This window comes from Puma concolor, chromosome C1 (genome assembly GCF_028749965.1).
Source record: "Puma concolor isolate L17-30 chromosome C1, mPumCon1.1.hap2, whole genome shotgun sequence".
Taxonomy (NCBI): domain Eukaryota; kingdom Metazoa; phylum Chordata; class Mammalia; order Carnivora; family Felidae; genus Puma; species Puma concolor.
In genome coordinates this window covers 113,115,693-113,134,296 of record NC_141674.1, presented here as the reverse complement: position 1 = coordinate 113,134,296, position 18,604 = coordinate 113,115,693, and the positions used below count along the sequence as shown (strand labels likewise).

At 35.0% G+C, this 18,604-nt stretch overlaps 1 long non-coding RNA gene across 2 annotated transcripts in view; it reads right to left on the bottom strand.

Moving 5' to 3' along the window:
- The window catches only part of LOC147578396 (uncharacterized), a 100,637-nt gene that overhangs the window by 68,129 nt on the left and 13,904 nt on the right, over positions 1-18,604 (bottom strand). Inside the window, exon 2 of one of the 2 annotated variants that reach the window (XR_015255153.1) lies at positions 10,529-11,628. The exons of the other annotated variant lie outside the window; for it this stretch is intronic. This is a non-coding gene — a long non-coding RNA (uncharacterized LOC147578396). Of the gene's footprint in view, positions 1-10,528; positions 11,629-18,604 lie in introns of those variants that run through there. 2 annotated transcript variants of the gene reach the window in all.

The window sequence follows — 18,604 nt, the reverse complement described above, 5'->3', positions numbered from 1 at the left end:
TAGGGAAAAACCCAGTTCTTCCCTCTTTTACTGTGAGCCTCTTTTACTGCTCACACTTTGACACTTCTGATTACCAAATGTATGGAGGTTTTACCCTACATCAAGAAATTATCTGTGACACCAGCTGGCATCCTACAATTTAAATCAATTCTGACACTATATACCCAGAGATAACATCAGAACCAACAGATTAAGGGCTCATTTCCACAAGACTGCTCCCACCCTATTTCAGATGCCAATCTCAAGTAGTAGGTCCCCAGGGTACCCACAACTTCTGTCCAGGGTGGCTACAAATCAGGGGTTCTCATGACCCTCTTCTCAGTTTTGATTTATTTCCCAGAGCAGCTCACAGAATTCAGTGGGGGAAATACTACTTGTTTACTTTATTTATTTATGCATTTATGCACGTATGTATGTATTATTTGTTTACTTTATTTATTTATTTATTTATTTATTTATTTATTTATTTAAATAATGTCATAAAGAACAGATGAACAGCTGGATGAAGAAATACATAGGGCAAGGTCTTGGAGGGTCCTGAGCTCAGGAGCTTCTGACCTCATGGAGTTGTGATGCATCACCCTTTAACTGTGCAGGTTTTCATCAGCTTGGAAGTTCCTCAAACCCCCTAGTATTAGAATTTTTTGGAGGCTTCCTCACATAAGCATGACCAATTATTTAACCCCATTTCTGGCCCCTCTCTCCTCGTTGGAGGATAGGAGGTAGAGCTGAAAATTCCAAGCCTTTAATCATGGCTTGGTTTTTTGGTGACAGTTCCCGTCCAGGAATCATCCAAGAGCCCAGTAAGAGCCACCTCAATAGAACCAAAGATGGCCCTAGTCCTCTTATCACTTAGGAATTTACAAGGGTTTCAAGAGCTCTGTGTCAGGATACGTATTTTTTTTTATTACACAAAACAACAAAATGGAGAAAAATAGTGGAAGACAAAGATAGTAACAAAAATCAAGAGCAATAAGTAAAAAACAGAAACAAATAAGGTTGATATTCATCACTCTATATCAATAATCACATTGAACATCAGTGGTCTAAATGCACCAATTAAAAGATAGGGTTTGTCAGAGTGGATTGGAAATAATACCCAACTATATGTCGTCCATAAGAAATACACTTTAAATATAAATTAAAAGTAAAAATATAGAGACAATATACCATTCTAACATTAATCAAAAGAAACCAGAAAAATTATACTAATTTCAGAAAGAGTAGACCTCAGAGCTAGGAAAGTTATCAGAGGCATTACATGATAAAGGAGTCAATTTTCCAAAAAGACATAACAATCCTCAATATCCACACATGTAACAAGAGAGCATAAAAATTCATTGAGACAAAAACAATTAGAACTACAAGGAGAAATGGATGAATCCATTATTATACTTGATGACTTCAACAACCTTCTATCAGAAATGTACAGACCCTCAGACAAAAAATCAGTAGGGACATAATTAAATTCAACAACACCATCAATCAAATGGATATAATGGGCATTTATAGACTATAAAACAACAACAGAATACACAGTTTTCTCAAGTTCACATGGAACATTCACCAAGATGCACCACATTCTAGGCTGTAAAACATACCTTGAAAAATTTAAAAGAATAAAAATTCTATCATGCCTGCTATGAGACCACAATGGAATTAAACTAGCGATATTAAAGACAAAATTATCAGAAGGGGCAATTTCTTACAAACTAAACATATTTTTACCATATAATACAGTAATTGTGCTTTTGAAAATTTTCCCAAAGGAGTTAAAAACTTGTGCACACATTAAAAACACCTTCATGCATAAGTTTATGGCAGTTTGATTCATTAATTGCCAAAACTTGAAAATAATCAAGATATGCTTATGTGAATAGATAAATAAACTCTGGTACATCCAGACAATGCAATATATTCAGTATTTAAAAAAAATGTTATATTAAACCATGAAAAGACATGGACAAAGCTTAAATGAAAGTTACTAAGTTTACGAAGTCATCTGAAAAGGCTGCATCTTGTATGATTCCAATTACATGACAGCTTTGAAAAGGAAAAACTATGGAGAGAGTAAAAACATCAATTGTTTCCAGGGATTAGGTAGGGAGAGAGAAGTAAATAAGCAGATCACAGAGGATATTCAGGATATAAAATTATGATCTCCCAATAGCAAATATGTGTCATTATACTTTTATCCAAACCCATATGATATACAACACCAAGAATAAAGCTGAAGGTAAACTATGGACTCTAAGTGATAATGATGTGTCAGTGTATGTTTATCAAGTATAATAAACGTTATCACTATGGTATGAGATAACTGGAAGTTATACATCTGTAGGAGGAGGTAAATATGAAAAATCTTAGTACTTTCTACTAATTTTTTCTATGAATCTAAAACTGCCCTCAAAAATAAAATATATTAATAAAATTAAACAACACACACACACACACACACACACACACACACACACACACACACACGATAGTATTTAAAGCTCACAGAGGACTGGCGATAGTGCCTGTTCTTACCCAACTGATTGTAAAGTCTAATGAGTCACAAGGCATTGGGTAGGGTACTCAGCTGGGTCTTATCAAAGTAGTGGAAGATAATTTGCCTTAAAATAATGGCTGTTCTGACTTCATTTAACAAATACTGAAAGCAGTTTGCAAAGAATCAAACTATTCCTGAATATTGTAACTGTATTCCAGGGAAAAGTTCAAAAACAAAATTAGAAACATAAAAATATCCAACACCAGGTAAAATTCACTATAATTTAAGCCAACTAAAAACTACTAGCATGAAAAGAAGCAGGAAAGTATGATCCAAAGGAGGAATAAAGTCAGTAAATCCAAACATCCAGAATTGACACAGATGTTAGAATTAGCAACGAAAAAAATCACAAATAGTTTTACAACTGTATTCCATATGTTCAAAAAGCTGGGAGTCAAATTTAATATGTTAAATAGACAGAAAGATACTAAAACCCACATTATACATGTAGAAATGAAAAATATTATGTGTGAGATAAAATATAATACACCGAATAAGATTAGTGACAAGTTAGACAGTTTAGATGTTACAGAAGAAATAATTAGTAGTCTGGGAACACAGCAATAGAAATTTCCCAAATTAAAAACAAAGACTAAAAGATTCAAAACAAACAAAACAACAACAACAACAACAACAACAACAAAATAAGGATAGCCTTATCATTAGTAATCAGGAATATAGCTTCCATTAGCCTAAATTATGTATAACTGGAGTGTCTGAAAAAGAAAAAAAAAATATTTGAGTATGTAATGGTCATTTTTTTCTAAACTTAACAAAATGCAAATCAAAACCATGATAGGGTACCAGTACACCTATCATAATGACTAATATTGATGATTAACCAAATCATGTGCTGATAAAGACTTGGAGGAAATGACATTCTCACACACTGCTGGTGAGATGAGTTTCTCTATAACTGTAGTTTTGAATATATAATTACAATATGAATCAGTCATTCTACTTCTATATATTTACACATACTTGTAGAAATGGAAATATGTACACACAAAGACTTGCATGCAAATGTTCATAGTGGCTTTATTTCTAAGCTAAAAACTGAAAAGAGCCTATGTGCATGTCAAGAAGTGAATGTATAGACAAACTATGGTACATCTACACAGTGAAATACTGTTCACTATTAAAGCTAATGAACTATTGATCATGCAATTAACAAACAAATTACCCTAAGTGAAAGAAGCCAGTCAAAAAAGGGTACATATCAACAACAAAATAAACAGTCCAATTAAAAATGGGCAAAGTAATTGAATAGACATTTCTCCAAAGACATACAAAAAGCAAATAAACACATGAAAAGATACTCAACATTAGTAGCCATTAGGGAGATGCAAGTAAAATCCACAATGTTGTACCACTTTATACCCATTAGGATAGCTATCATGAAACAAACAAACACAACCAAAGTAAGTGTTGGCCAAAACATGAAAAATTTGGAGACCTTGTGCATCACTGATGGGAATATAAAATGATGTAGCCACTCTGGAAAACAGTGCGATGGGTCCTCAAAAAAGTTAAATAATTACCAAATGATCCAGAAATTCCACTTCTGGGTATATATCTAAATGTTGGAAGGAGGGCCTAAAACATATTTGCACAACAGTGTTCATAAAAGCATTATTCACAATAGCTAAAAGGTGGAAACAACCCAAAGGTTCCATCAAGAGATGAACAGTTAAGGGGCGCCTGGGTGGCGCAGTCGGTTAAGCGTCCGACTTCAGCCAGGTCACGATCTCGCGGTCCGTGAGTTCGAGCCCCGCGTCGGGCTCTGGGCTGATGGCTCAGAGCCTGGAGCCTGTTTCCGACTCTGTGTCTCCCTTTCTCTCTCTGCCCCTCCCCCGTTCATGCTCTGTCTCTCTCTGTCCCAAAAATAAATAAAAACGTTGAAAAAAAATTTAAAAAAAAAAAAAAAAAAAAAGAGCAAAAAGAGATGAACAGTTAAACAAAATATGGTATAAATGCACAATTAAATATTATTCAGCATTAAAAATCAATGGACTTTTGATTCGTGTTACAGCACGTTAACCTTGAAGACATTATACTACGTAAAATACCAGACCCAAAGGGACAAATATATGAAGTACTTTATATAAGTTATCTAAGAATAGTCGAATTTGTAGAAACGAAGTAGAATGGTGGTTACCAGGAGTCTGGGAAGGAAGTAATGGAAAGTTACTGCTTACCAGGTACAGAGTTTTTAATTCAGAATGATGAAAAATGCTCTGGGCTGGATGGTGGTGATGGTTGCACAACAATGCGAATGTAATTAATGCCAGCTAACTGTGCACTTAAAAATAGCTTTAACAGTAAGTTTTATGTCATGTTTATTTAGCACAATAAAAAATGAACAGAAAAGAAAGTAATATTATATAGCTAAATTTACATAAAATTCTAGAAGTTGAAAACTGATTTATTATGACATAAATCAGCAATTGCTTGATGACAGAGAAAACAAGGGGTACTCTTATGCCCCTTGTTTTATGATTATAAAGATGCACAGAAACTTAAGGAAAGAATATGTTCATTTTCATGATTTTGGCATCACTGTCTCCGTGTACATGTACAGTGAAACAAATCAAATTATACATTTTCAATATGGGCAAATTATTGTAGGTCAACTGGGCCTCAGTAAAGCTTTAAAAATACACTTAAAATTTTTTTAATGTTTATTTATTTTAAGAGAGAGAGACAGAGAGAGAGAGACAGACAATGAGTAGGGGAGAGGCAGAGAGAGAGCGAGACAGAGAATCCCAAGCAGGCCCCACATTGTCAGCACAGAACCCAATTCAGGGCTCAATCTCACAGATGAAAGATCATGACCTGAGCCAAAATCAGGAGCCAGGAGTGAAACTGACTGACCCACCCAGGTGACCCTAAAAATACATTTTAAAGAAGTAATTATGGAATTAGTAGATATGACAACTGAAATTAGAAACAACAGATGGGTTTAACCTCAGACACAGATGAATACAGCATTAGCTAAAAGAAGTCAGAAGAAAAAAAAATATGGTATTAACCATTAAAAGCATGGAAATTTTTTTAAAGTGATTAAGAAGACTATGATACAAGGTGAAAAGTTTTAACTTGTCAGTAATTATGTATATATAATTAAAGTCCAAAAAGTGTAGGAAGCAAAAGATTGGGTTTAAAAGAGATAATTCCTAAAAATTCTCAAAAATTGATAGGGCACCTGGGTGGCTCACTTGGTTAGGTGTCTGACTCTTGATTTCAGTTCAGGTCATGATCTCATGATACATGTGATCGAGCACCACGCCAGGCTCTGCACTGACAGCACAGAACCTGCTTGGGATTCTCTCTCTCTTTCTCTGTCTCTTTCCACCCTTGAAAAAAAAATACACTTTAATTTTTTTTAACACTTATTTATTATTGAGAGACAGAGAGAGACAGAGCATGAGCATGGGAAGGGCAGAGAGAGGGGGAGACACAGAATCAAAAGCAGGCTCCAGGCTCCAAGCTGTCATCACAGAGCCCGACGCAGGGCTCAAACTCACAAACTGTGAAATCATGACCTGAGCCGAAGTTGGATGCTCAACCAACTGAGCCACCCAGCCACCCCAAAAATAAATACACTTTAAAAACTTTTAATTAAAAAATTAACATTTTTTTAAATTGAAAAAAAAAATTGTCTCACAAATTCAAAACATGATACAAACTCTAAGCAGAGGCATCTAAAGACAATAAAATTAAGCACATCAGAACACTAACAGAACATGTGAAAAAGGTTTTAAAAGAAACCAGAGGAAAAAAGACCTATCACACTGAAAGGAAAAATAACACAGCTAAAATGAGACTTTCCAGAAGGAATGATGGAAACCAGGTAATTGGAATATATTTACTAAAATTCTAAAGGAAAAGAACTGCAAATATAAAAACAGGAAAAGTAAGTGTGTGTATGTAAAATTGGAATATCTGAAAAAGAAAAAAAATATTTGAGGATGTACTGGTCTTTTTTTTTTCTAAACTTAATAAAATGCATATATATACATATATATATCATAGTACATTTACATTAACAAATTAAAATATGTATAATACTATAGGTATTAATATGTATAAGTGATTAAAAACTGACGGAAAACAGTGCACACAGACATCAGAATTTATATTTGTTCTTAGAATATTCACCAAAATTGGTCATAAATTGAGTTGTAAAGTAATTCCCAACAGGGGTGCTTGGTGGCTCAATTGGTTAAGCGTCTGACTCTTGACTGCAGCTCAGGTCATGATCTCACAGTTGGTGAGTTTGAGCCCCTCATAGAGCTCCACAGCTGACAACCTGGAGCCTGCTTGGGATTCTCTCTCTCTCTCTCTCTGCCCCTCCCCAACTTGTAGACACACACACACACACACACACACACACACACACACACACACACAGACTAGAAACAATCTTTCTATTAACTATAGATTAGATAAACAAATTGTGGTCTACTAATGGTAAGTAAGCCACTTTTGCTAAGTGCAACAGCATGCAAAAACATAAATAAACCCCATAAACATAATGCTATATGAAAAAAATTGTAAATCATCTGTATTATAAGATCCAATTTATAGGAAGTTCAGAGTAAAACTACTCAATGTTGACAGAGGATAGCATAGTGGTTACATTTGGGGGGGACAGGTTAGTGACTGGAGGGCCCATGGCAGGCTTCTGAGTGACAAGTAATATTCTATTTTTCAACCCAGAGTATGTTCACTTTGTGAGAATGCACTGAGCTGAACACAGGATGGTGTACTTTACTGTATGCATGTTATACTCTATTAAAATGTTAAGAAAAAAAAACAAATATAACTTTCTGGCTCTGTGTCTTACAGTCTTTCCCTTAAAAGGCTGTGTTGTTGCCTTGAAATTCATATGTAGATGTTGCAGAAATGCAGAAATGATGGTCATGGTTAACAAATATTGACTAAGGGCATACTCTCTGTGCTGTGTTTTATTTAGGGCCAGTGACAATGATGAAATTCTATATACAATACAGTTCGTGTTCTCTTGGGGCTTATAGTCCACTTGGGGAGAATTTTATAAAATAATACTAAAAGCAAAGATATGCATGTCAGATAATGACATTTAGTAATAGAAGAGTGATAGAACATAAGCATTTGGAACATAAGCAATTTAGTGATGGAACAGTGAGATCACTAAAAAGTCAATAATCACTTACATGGGGTACAATAAAAGAAGAATTTAATGAGAAGGCCATATGTTTGTGGAGGCAAAGTTGATAGCTTAAATTTTTTTTCTTTTAAATTAGCTACCACTGCCATACACGAATATAATTGCAGCTCTTTGTAAAATTTTCACGTGCACCAGAAAATAATTTATTAGTTAATGCCGGATTATTTCTTATTTACTAAAGATCCTTTCAAACTAAACTGATTGTATAGAAACCAATAATATATAAATGCCAAATGATTAGAACTACTAATGTTTTTCCTAATATTAAGATAAAGGGAAATTGCTCTTTAAATCAAAAAAGTAAACATCTAATTGCAATGGCAATTGCATTTTAATTAATTTCATGCAAAAGGATTATTAAAACATAGATTGATGTACTATTATATGGAGTAAGAGCATATCAAAACCTTGGGTTTTGGATGCTGGAAATTTAAATTTATGAGATGCCTATGCTAAGCTAGGTAAAGCAATATCAAGCTTAAAACTGCAGCAACTTTAGAGTGCACAATAATCAGAAATATAGCAGTGGGCTGGAACCTTGGGCTTTGTATGTAACATAAAAAGATGAGAAGTATCAGGAGTGGATGGGCTTTCCAGGAACCTTGAAATTCATGAAAGAGTTCTCTGATGCCTTTGGAAAGTCTGTTCCTCCAAGGAAGAGCATTAGAGTCAGAACTTTGGGCATTAAAGGTTTGAAAACTTGCAGAAATGGACACACATTTTACAGCGATGTTTTTAGCCTTGTGACTCTTCCTAGCAGCCATGCTTTAAGGTGGCCAAAGGGTTTGAAATCACAAAGCAATGGTTTCTCTAACAATCTATATCCAGGTCAATAAAATTATTACCTAAAATTATAATTAGAAAATGATGAGCAGGGGAACCTGGGTGTCTCAGTCAGTTGAGTGGCCCACTTCAGCTCAGGTCAGGATCTCATGGTTCGTGAGTTCAAGTCCCACATCAGGATCACTGCTGTTAGTGCAAAGCCCACTTCAGATGCTCTGACCCCTTCTCTCTCTGCCCCTCCCCCACTCATGCTCCCTCTCACTCTTTCTCTCTTTCTCAAAGAAAGAAGGAAGGAAGGAAGGAAGGAAGGAAGGAAGGAAGGAAGGAAAGAGAGAAAGAAAGAAGGAAAGAAAGAAAGAAAGAAAGAAAGAAAGAAAGAAAGAAAGAAAGAAAGAAAGAAAGAAAATGATGAGCATAAATGTGTTCTAGTTTTCTAGGAATTACTAATACTATATATGCTTGTGTGTGTCCTTTTTTCAAAAATGAAATGTACTAGAAAAGAAAAAAAAATTCCCTCAACCCAGCATCCTAGACAAAATGTTGACTTGAAAATCAAATAAGACAATGTATCTCAAAGACATTTATAAACTTGGATGAGCACTGGGTGTTGTATGGAAACCAATTTGACAATAAATTTCATATATTGAAAAAAAAAGACATTTATAAACTTTAAGTCCTATATATTGTGTAAAAGGCATTAAAAATCTATATCTTTTTTCATAATTAGTAACATAACATCTGAGAGTGGGAAGGCATTTCAGAAATTTCCTTGTTCAATGGCAAACTTTACAAATGGGGAAAACAGTGCCCAGATTGGGGATTTACCTGTGCTAGCCTGAGTTTAAAGAACATTGTACAGACAAGAATTTTAAATATGATAAAACAGTAGTATCTAACACTGAACACTTTCAAAATTTATTAATTGTTGATGTTTCAGTAATTAAAACTGTTAATGGTGATAAATAAACTTACCCATTCCGCAAGAAATCTGTAGTGATAGAGAGTAATTAATAATGTATTTCATTGCTTGAAATTGGTGTTAATTAATTCACTTGCCAGGTAATTTGTTCATCCTGATAAGGATTTTTCCTTATAACTCTGTTATTGACTTTGTTCAATATTTTAAACAAAATGTAATTACATGATAACCCAAACTATCACAAATCACATTCAGTAAGTACAGTGATAGGCCATCACTTTTTTGTGTGTCCGTGAAATAATGAAACACATTATATATGTGGTATGGTGAGCTAGGCAGGACATACCACTGTTGGTTTTGTCTGTTTTAAGCTGCTAGTTTGTACAGGTTTGTGTGTGTGTGTGTGTGTGTGTGTGTGTGTGTGTGTGTGTGTGTGTTTTGGTTTAAGGTTTTTGTTGTTTTTTTGGTTTTTTTGTTTGTTTGTTTGTTTTTTGGTCACCAAAATAGTGACTGCAAGAGAGACATTTATCTTTCTCTTATGCCCCAGCATTTAAGCTCATTCTGGTCTTCTACTGATTACTGATTTCTCATCACCTCCTCTTCACTATCTCTATTTTAGCACTGCATTTCATTCTTCTTCTGAAGCACCCCATTGGGGTGGGTGCACCCCCACTTATCTTGGTCGTCTTTCAGATGGTAGTGAGGTCCTCCTCTCTGCGCCGCCTCAAGCCTCTGCTCACCTACCACCGTAGTACTCTTTATCCTACATATGAATCACTTGCCTTCTGCACATAAACAAGTAGCAGTTGCTATTTGTTCCATCGGGTTCCAAAAGCCCTACTGGTGAACACCACCAACAAACCCGTTGGCCTCATGTAACTTAAAGTAAAAAAAGGTGGGGAGTCTTGCCATTCTAACTCAGCAGTAAAAAGCATACAAAATACTATGAAATAGAAATACCAGGGATCTCTGTAGCAATACCAAGGAAAGTGGCTACTATCCTTTTTCAGTATCCTGATTATATCTGAAATATAAACAAACACACCAAAAAAAAAAAAAAAAAAAGGAAAATGGTTTATTTCTGCAAACAGTGTTCATGCACAAAAGCAAAGAATTCTTAGGCAGTGTGGCACATAAATGGCTATTACCCCAGATTCTTCCCTAGACCCAGATGGAAAATCTTAAACAGTGTTCACCTACTTTGTACTAATCTTAAAATTCCATCACTTTCTCAGACTTTCATTAAAGCTGATGAATTTGGTTCTCATTTAAGATCACTCCAAATGTGTCTTCATTGGAATATGAAGCCCTCTTCCTCCCCAAGGCTGTTCCTTGCTTCTGGCTTGCATTTGCCTTAAGAGATGGACAAGAAAAACCTTTCAGGGTCTTCTGACTTAACCATTCTTTTTCATTGGCTAATGAAGTTTCTCACCCACCTCATTATGACTGGATATCAGAACCAACTCCTTACTGAGTACCTATGGCCCCTTGGAATGCTGTGGTAATATAGATCATTGTTTGCCAAATGTGTATCCAATCACTAGGAGATCATTTGAGAATGCAATTTCTGATACAGTAAGTCTACAGTAAAGTTTGAGAGTCTACCTTTCTAACAAATGTGTGAGACATTACAACAATGCCGGTTCAGAAACCACATGTTGAGCAGCAAGGATATAGAGAACACAGAAATTAATCTGGATAACATATATTTCAGAATATTTTTTTTTTGGTGTTATAATATCAATGAAACCAGGGCAAGGATACAGAGGTCTGCAACTCAACTTAAAGGCACACGTGTTTGACCAAGGCTTTCAGAAGTTCCAAAAACTCCTCGTATTACAAAGTTTCATTAGAATCTCCCAGTATGAGTCTTGTGTCTCTCTCCATAATATAATATTTTTTTCCAAAGGAGTGAGCGGGGCATAATCCAGAAAGAAGTCTGACTTCTGCCCCAGTTTAACCAGCAAGATCTATCCCATCATGCATTTTTCATATGGGTTCTCAGCAGCCTATGCCTGTTGCTTCCACCATAATGAGAACATGTTCTGTGTTAGGGTGAGTTTTTTTCTGCATCCTGTACTGGGGTAACCATTGGATTATACCGTAAATCCACCATCAGTAAGTCAGGAATCCCAAAGGTCCATAAATGCTGCAAACAACCTGGGTGAAAACAGAAGTTAAAAGTTTCAAAACAGAGTTATTATCAAATGCCTTTTTTTAAGTAACTAAGTAAATGGATAATCATACAGGGTTGTATTTTTGCCTATTTCTAGAGATCAGAGTAGAAAATATGCTTTCTTAATTTATTTGTTTATTTTGAAAGTGAGAGAGAACAAGCAAGGGGAGGGCAGAGAGAGAGAGAGAGAGAGAGGGAAAGAGAGAATCCTAAGCAGGCTCTGCACTAATGGCACAGGGCCCAGTGCAAGGCTTGATCTCACAAACCTTGAGATCATGATCTGAACCGAAATTAAGAGTCGGTTGCTTAACTAAGTAACCCAGGCACCACAAAGGAGAGAATATTGACCAATAAGCTTTGACTCCAAAGTCCCAACAATTAAATGGGGAATCCCTAATGGCTGCCTCAATGCTCACTGAAGTAGACTCAATGAAATCACTCTCTGACCCTTCTTTCCTCTATTATCTTTTATCATTATTTTTTTTCTTATCACCCTGGATTCTGCAAAGACAATGAGATGGTGAGCTTTATGTGCACCAGCACAGATTCAAAGTGCAACCATCCTCTTGTGACAGACCCAATGGACCCCATCTCATATCTCCTGAATTATGTTGTTTGTTTTTTTACCTGTTTGCCTCTTGTTCTTTCCCCCATCACTCCTTCTTTTGCTTTGAAATCATGAAACTCCATGCAACACACGTACAGGATCCTTTAGATGAGCACCAATCATGATGCTACCTTTTTAAAATCTTAATTATGATGCTAAGTCACCTTTCCTTAACTATAAGGCAGGAAAGCTGGACTTTTCTCCCCTCAGGCTCAAGTAGTTGGCTATTGCTCTATGGTCTTTATATTTGTTAAATAGTCAGAGCTATTAGAAAATTTAATCCCTTTCAAAGTGTTATGAAGAACAGAGATAATGGTCGAGAAAAACATTTGAAATGTTGAAAATCTTGAAGCAATACTGGACAGTTGTTTAAGTCATAGTTTATTAAGTAATAAAATAACAATGTAGTAAGTTTATGAAAATAGTAGTTTTGTTTCCCTAAAAAAAGTTTATATACACTTTTTTTTTTCTTCAAGAAAAGTGTATAGCATTTATTACTCTTTGGAATCTCCTAACCCAAAACTTTTTCAAAGAAATTTGACTTAATAGCTTTGGGCTTTACAGGAGGCTACCATAATCACAGCTTCTTTTATTTTTCAGAAGATAGTTGGGGGAGGGTTCCATGTTATTACCACCTCCTCTGAGAGCTTAGTTCCTAGCAAAGCCAAGGTCCATCTTTCACTGTGCAATTCTAGCCTAATAGGAAAGTTATATCACTGTTGACAGCCTTGTCCTTTCTTCATAAATCCTGGGAGTTATCCCATAAGGAATATTCATTTTCCTTCAGACATGAAGTGACCATTAAGATGCACCAGTAAAGAATCCGTGGCTTTTAGTGTCTCACTGTATGTCTTCTAGTTTAAGGATTTTAAGAAAAAAAAATGTTGCAGTGAAAATGTATACTTTTATTAGAAAAGAAGTAAATACATTCCTTGTTTCTTAATAAATGAGAGTTATAAAAAGCCAAGAGTGATATTTTCTTAAATTTAATGAAATCTAGGGGTGTCTGGGTGGCTCAGTCAGTTAAGGATCCAACTCTTGATTTTGGCTCATGTCGTGGTCTCACAGTTTGTGAGTGCAAGCCTTGTATCTGGCTCTGTGCTGACAGCAAGGAGTCTGCTTGAGATTCTCTGTCCCCTGCTCTCTCTCCCCCTCTCTCCACCCACCTCCCTCAAAATAAATAAACTTTTTTTTAAAAATTTAACAAAATTGTGCCATTTGCAACAACATGGATGGAATTAGAGAATATTATGCTAAGTGAAGTAAGTCAGACTAAGAAAGACAAATACCATATGATTTCATTCACATGTGAAATTTAAGAAATGAATCAAATGATCATAGGAGGAAGAAAAAAGAGAGAGGCAAACTAAGAATCAGATGCCTAACTATAGAGAACAAACTGCTGGTTACCAGAGAGGAGGTAAGTGGGGGGATGGGTGAAATAGGTGATGGGGATTAAGGATGCACTTGTGATGAGCACTGGGGGATGTATGGAAGTGTTGAATCACTAAACTGTACATCAAAAACTGACATTTGACTTTATGTTACCTAACAGAAATTTAGAAAAATTTTTTTAAATTGAAATTTTCAATAAAAGCTTCATGCTTAACTATAAAAGAGAAAATATTATTTACTTACAGAAAAATGTCTCTGTAAGTGGAAACAGGTTTACAGACCATATGCTGAGACTAGCTGAGAGTGATGAGGTTTACTTATAAAGAGAGGGTAGTGCCACAGAATGGAGAGTGGTCCAAACCAAAGGTGGATCTGGCTCCTCAAAGGGCTTGGTTTGTCCTATGTTATGGTTCTTTCTAGAATCATAATGAATAAAAATAACAGAGGGCTTCCACTTTGAGATCCAGTCTTCCCCCCACATATAAATAAATAGACCTCTAATGAAGGTAACCTCCTCTCTGTCCCTGAAGGTTGTTGACTCCATGATATTTTCTTCCACTACCTAAAAGTACCTGCTCACATGAAGAAAGAGAGACTAATATTCCATGTTATCAGGAAAGAAGACAGTTCATTTGGCAAGTATTTCAAGATAAAGTAAAAGTGAAAATATATGGGCATAGGAGAGGAATAGCAACATGTATTGAATACTACCACATGCTGGAATCTGAGTTAAGATGCTTTCACATGTGTTCTCTTGATTCAATAATTGCATTCCCTACTGCTTCAAGATCCCTCGTACTTAGAAATTAAGTCACTTGTTTCAGATGAGACAACTAATAAATATTAAAGCCAATCTCAATCTCATAATCTGATGTTCAAATCATATCACGATTCTTTATAGACACACTAGACCAGCACTTTCCAGTAGAACACTTATCAATTATGGAAATATTATAAATTTGTACTGTTTAAAATGTTAGTCACTAGCTCCATGTGACTATTGAACTCTTCAAATTTTGCTACTGTGAATGAGAAATTGAATATTAAATTTCATTTAATTTTAGTAATTTGAATTTAAACAGATATATGTGGCTGGTGGCTACTGTATAGACAACAAAGGCCTAAACAATAGTTTTCTTAGAAAGAATTTTCTTTAACTCAGATTTTTTCCTCAGTCTAGCATCACTGTTTCTCTTCAACTCTTTTTTCATTTTTCAAAATGCAATCCCTAGACTTAGCACAAATGATGGAATAAAGACCTCTGAATTTTTGTTTCCATAAAAGAAGTTAGAAAACTAGCAAAAATTGTGAGAACCAAGTTTTTTCAAGACTCTGGAAATTAACCAGAGTTTCCACAAAGCAATTTATTAGAGAAAACAGCTCAATTCAATAATAACAGTAAACTTCATGGTACTTTCATTAGTCTCATTTTCATCGATACCACTCCAGCTCCATAGTAACCTTGGAAAACTGTAGGCTGAAATTACACTGTAAACTAGTAACAGGAACACGAAGAGTCAGATAGTGTTGAACCTCCTTCAAACCAGAGAACTGTCATTCCCAGAGAAATGTCATTACTTTAACCTGTCTGATAGTCATTGGAAGATCCTACTTGCAAGACTGTCTTTACTTGACATGGCTCAGAGCACACCCAGTGCTGCAAAAGCTTCCCCAGAGCATTTGTCAAAAAACAATGAGAAGAAATTTTTGACTTTGCAGCTGCCTGAGGCAGTGGACAACAGTTGGCGAAAACTATATAATAATTGTTTTAAAAAACTTAAAAAATGTATCTGGAGAAGAAGATATCTAGAGTGTCTTTGAAAGTCTCTGGCATATTTCTGGAATTACAGAAATTCCCTAATAATGGGAGGTTAACTTACTCCAGATGAGACACCTCGTAAAAATTAAAACTAATCTCACTGTTATGTCTTGATGTTCAAACCACATATCACAATGTTTCACACACGCACTGGGCCAGCACTATCCAATATGGTTATTTGCATGCTCTGGGCTGTGCACATACTAAGAAAAGAAGACTGAGAAAGCCCTAAGATCTGACCTTGCACTAACTTTGAGGCTCTGTACAACCATGAAATGGAGGTTAAATCAGAGTTCTCAAATGTCAGGCTGAGTGTTGACTTCCTGCCTCAATATGCACATGGAGTTCTTTGGAAAATACTTTGAAGACCATTGGTTCAATCCATTTTATAATATTTATATAATTATTAGCTGACCACGAATCTAATAAAGCAGAGACTTCTGTGAACACACACAACAAACAACACAGACTTTATACAGAATTTTTTCAGAGAAGTTATTAAACAAACAAATAACAATAAAACAACAAAATGCAGCAAAAACAAGCCCTGGCAGGGAAAGTAATCTGATCTCCAGAAGTGCCAAATAATATGATTTGAAATATTCAGTTTTCAACAACAAAAATACAAGACATGCAAAGAAACAGGAAATGTTGGCTCATAGACAGAAAAGTTTAATAGTCAATGGAAACTATCCCTGAAGAAGCCCAGACACCGGATTTAGTAGAAAATAAATAAATAAATAATAAATCATCTATTATAAATATGCTTAAGGGACTAAAATCCACATATAAAGAACTAAAAGAAAGTATTAAAACTATATTTCTCACAATGAAGAATATCAACAAAGAGAAAGCAAAATTACAAAATAAAGGGGCGCCTGGGCAGCTCAGTCGATTAAGCATCCGACTTCGGCTCAGTTCATGATCTCATGGCTTGTGAGTTTGAGCCCCATGTTGGGCTCTTTGCTGACAGTTTGGAACCTGGAGCCTGCTTCAGATTCTGTTTCCCTCTTTCTGCCCTGCCCCCACTTGCACTTCTCTCTCTCACTTTCTCTCTCTCAAATATAAATATTTAAAATTTTTTAAAATTATAAAAATTATAATTTTTATAAAATTTTATAATTTTCTAAAAATTATAAAAAGAATAATATTCTTTATTATACACTGCTGTCAATTTATAATAACTGAAATGAAAATTTCACTAGAGTTTGACATGAGACTTGAGCAAGGAGGGAGAATCAGTGAACTAGAAGACAGATCAATTATCTAGTCTGAGAAACAGAAAGAAGAAAAGAATGAAGAAAAATGGCAGAGCTGCAGAGATCAATGGCACACCATCTAAAATAAAGACACATGTATAATGGGGGTCACAGAAGAAAAGTTAAAGAAGGAGGCACAAAGATATTTGAATAAATAATACCAAAAATTTTCCAAATTTGATTTTGAAATATTAATCTTTACAGCCCCAAATCTCAGTTAAGTGCATGTTGGATCAATTCAAAGAGACTCACACCTAGACATCATAACTAAAGTGGTAAAACTCAAAGACAAGGATATTCTTGATAGCATCAAGAAATAAGACTCATCATATAGAAGGGATCCTCATGAAGTTTTTCATTAGAAACAATAGAGACCACGGTACAGTTGGGTGGCATATTCAAAGTGCTAAAAGAAAGGTTGTCAACCAGTAATTTTATAGCTTATAAAACTATCCTTCAGAAATTAAGGAGAAATTAAGACATCCCTAAATAAACAAGAACAGGGAGAATTTATTGCCAGCAGACTTGCCCTGCAAGGAATACTAAAGGGAGCTCTTCAGGTTGAAACAAAAGATCACTAGATTGTAACTCAAATCCACCTGAAGAATGAAAAGAATTAAAATATATAGGTAATATAAAACATAGTATAAATATATTTTTGTATGTAACTTTTTGTCTTGTCATCTTTTTTTTTTTTTTTTTTTTTTTTTTTTATGTTTATTGATCAGAGGAGGAGCAGAGAGAGAGGGAGACACAGAATCTGGAGCAGGCTCCAGGCTCTGAGCTGTCAGCACAGAGCCTGATATGAGGTTTGAACTCACAGACCGCGAGATCATGACCTAGGCTGAAGTCAGAAGCTTAACCAACTGAGCCACACAGGCTCCCCTGTCTTATCATATTTTTAAAAAAACTTTATAAAGCAATGATCATAAATCTTTGTTGATGGGTGCACGATGTATAAGATGTGATACATACAATAACACTACAGAGAGAAGATTGAATGAAGCTAAACAAGTGCCAGAGCTATTATATACTAAAAATTAGGTTGATGTTAGTATGAACTAGACAGTTATATATTAAAACATGAATGGTAACCTCCAGGGAAGTTACCAAGAAAATAACTAAAAAATACCTATTAAAAGAAATGACAAGAGTGTAAAAGGCTACTCTATAAAATATTTACTGAACTCATAAAAGACAATAATGGAAGAATTAGGAGAAAAAAGACATAAGATATACAGAAAAGAAACAGGAAAAAGTAGATATAAATCTTACATTATCAATAATTAGATTGATCTGGTAAATTAATGAAACATTATTAAAAGGCAGAAAATGGCAAAAGAACTTAAAAAATTATCCAACTATACGCTGTCTACAAGAGACATACGTTAATTCAACAATACAAATAGGTTGAAAATAAAATCATGGAAAAAGTGATACATGTAAATAGTGACAAATAGATTGACTATATTAATATCAGACAAGATACATTTTATGGTAGGTAGGATGATGGCCATCACCCAAGTGCACATATTAATCCATGGAAGTCATAAATATGTTACAATATGTGTCAACAGAGACTTTGCAGGTGTGATTGTGTTATGGATCTTGAGGAATGAGAATCGAAGTCAGAAAGAAGAAATATGATGTAAGAAGTAATTGACTGGAATGATATGCATCCAAAATGGAGGAAGGGATCATAGGCCAAGGAAAGCAAATGGCCTCTAGAAATTAAAAAAGTCAGAAAAAAGTATTCTCTCCTAAAACCTCCAAAATGACTTTGGCTCAGTTGATGGCATAAATTTATCCTATAAGACTCATAATGCACTTCTGATTTCCAGAATTGAAATATAATAACTTTGAGATTTATGCAATTAAAT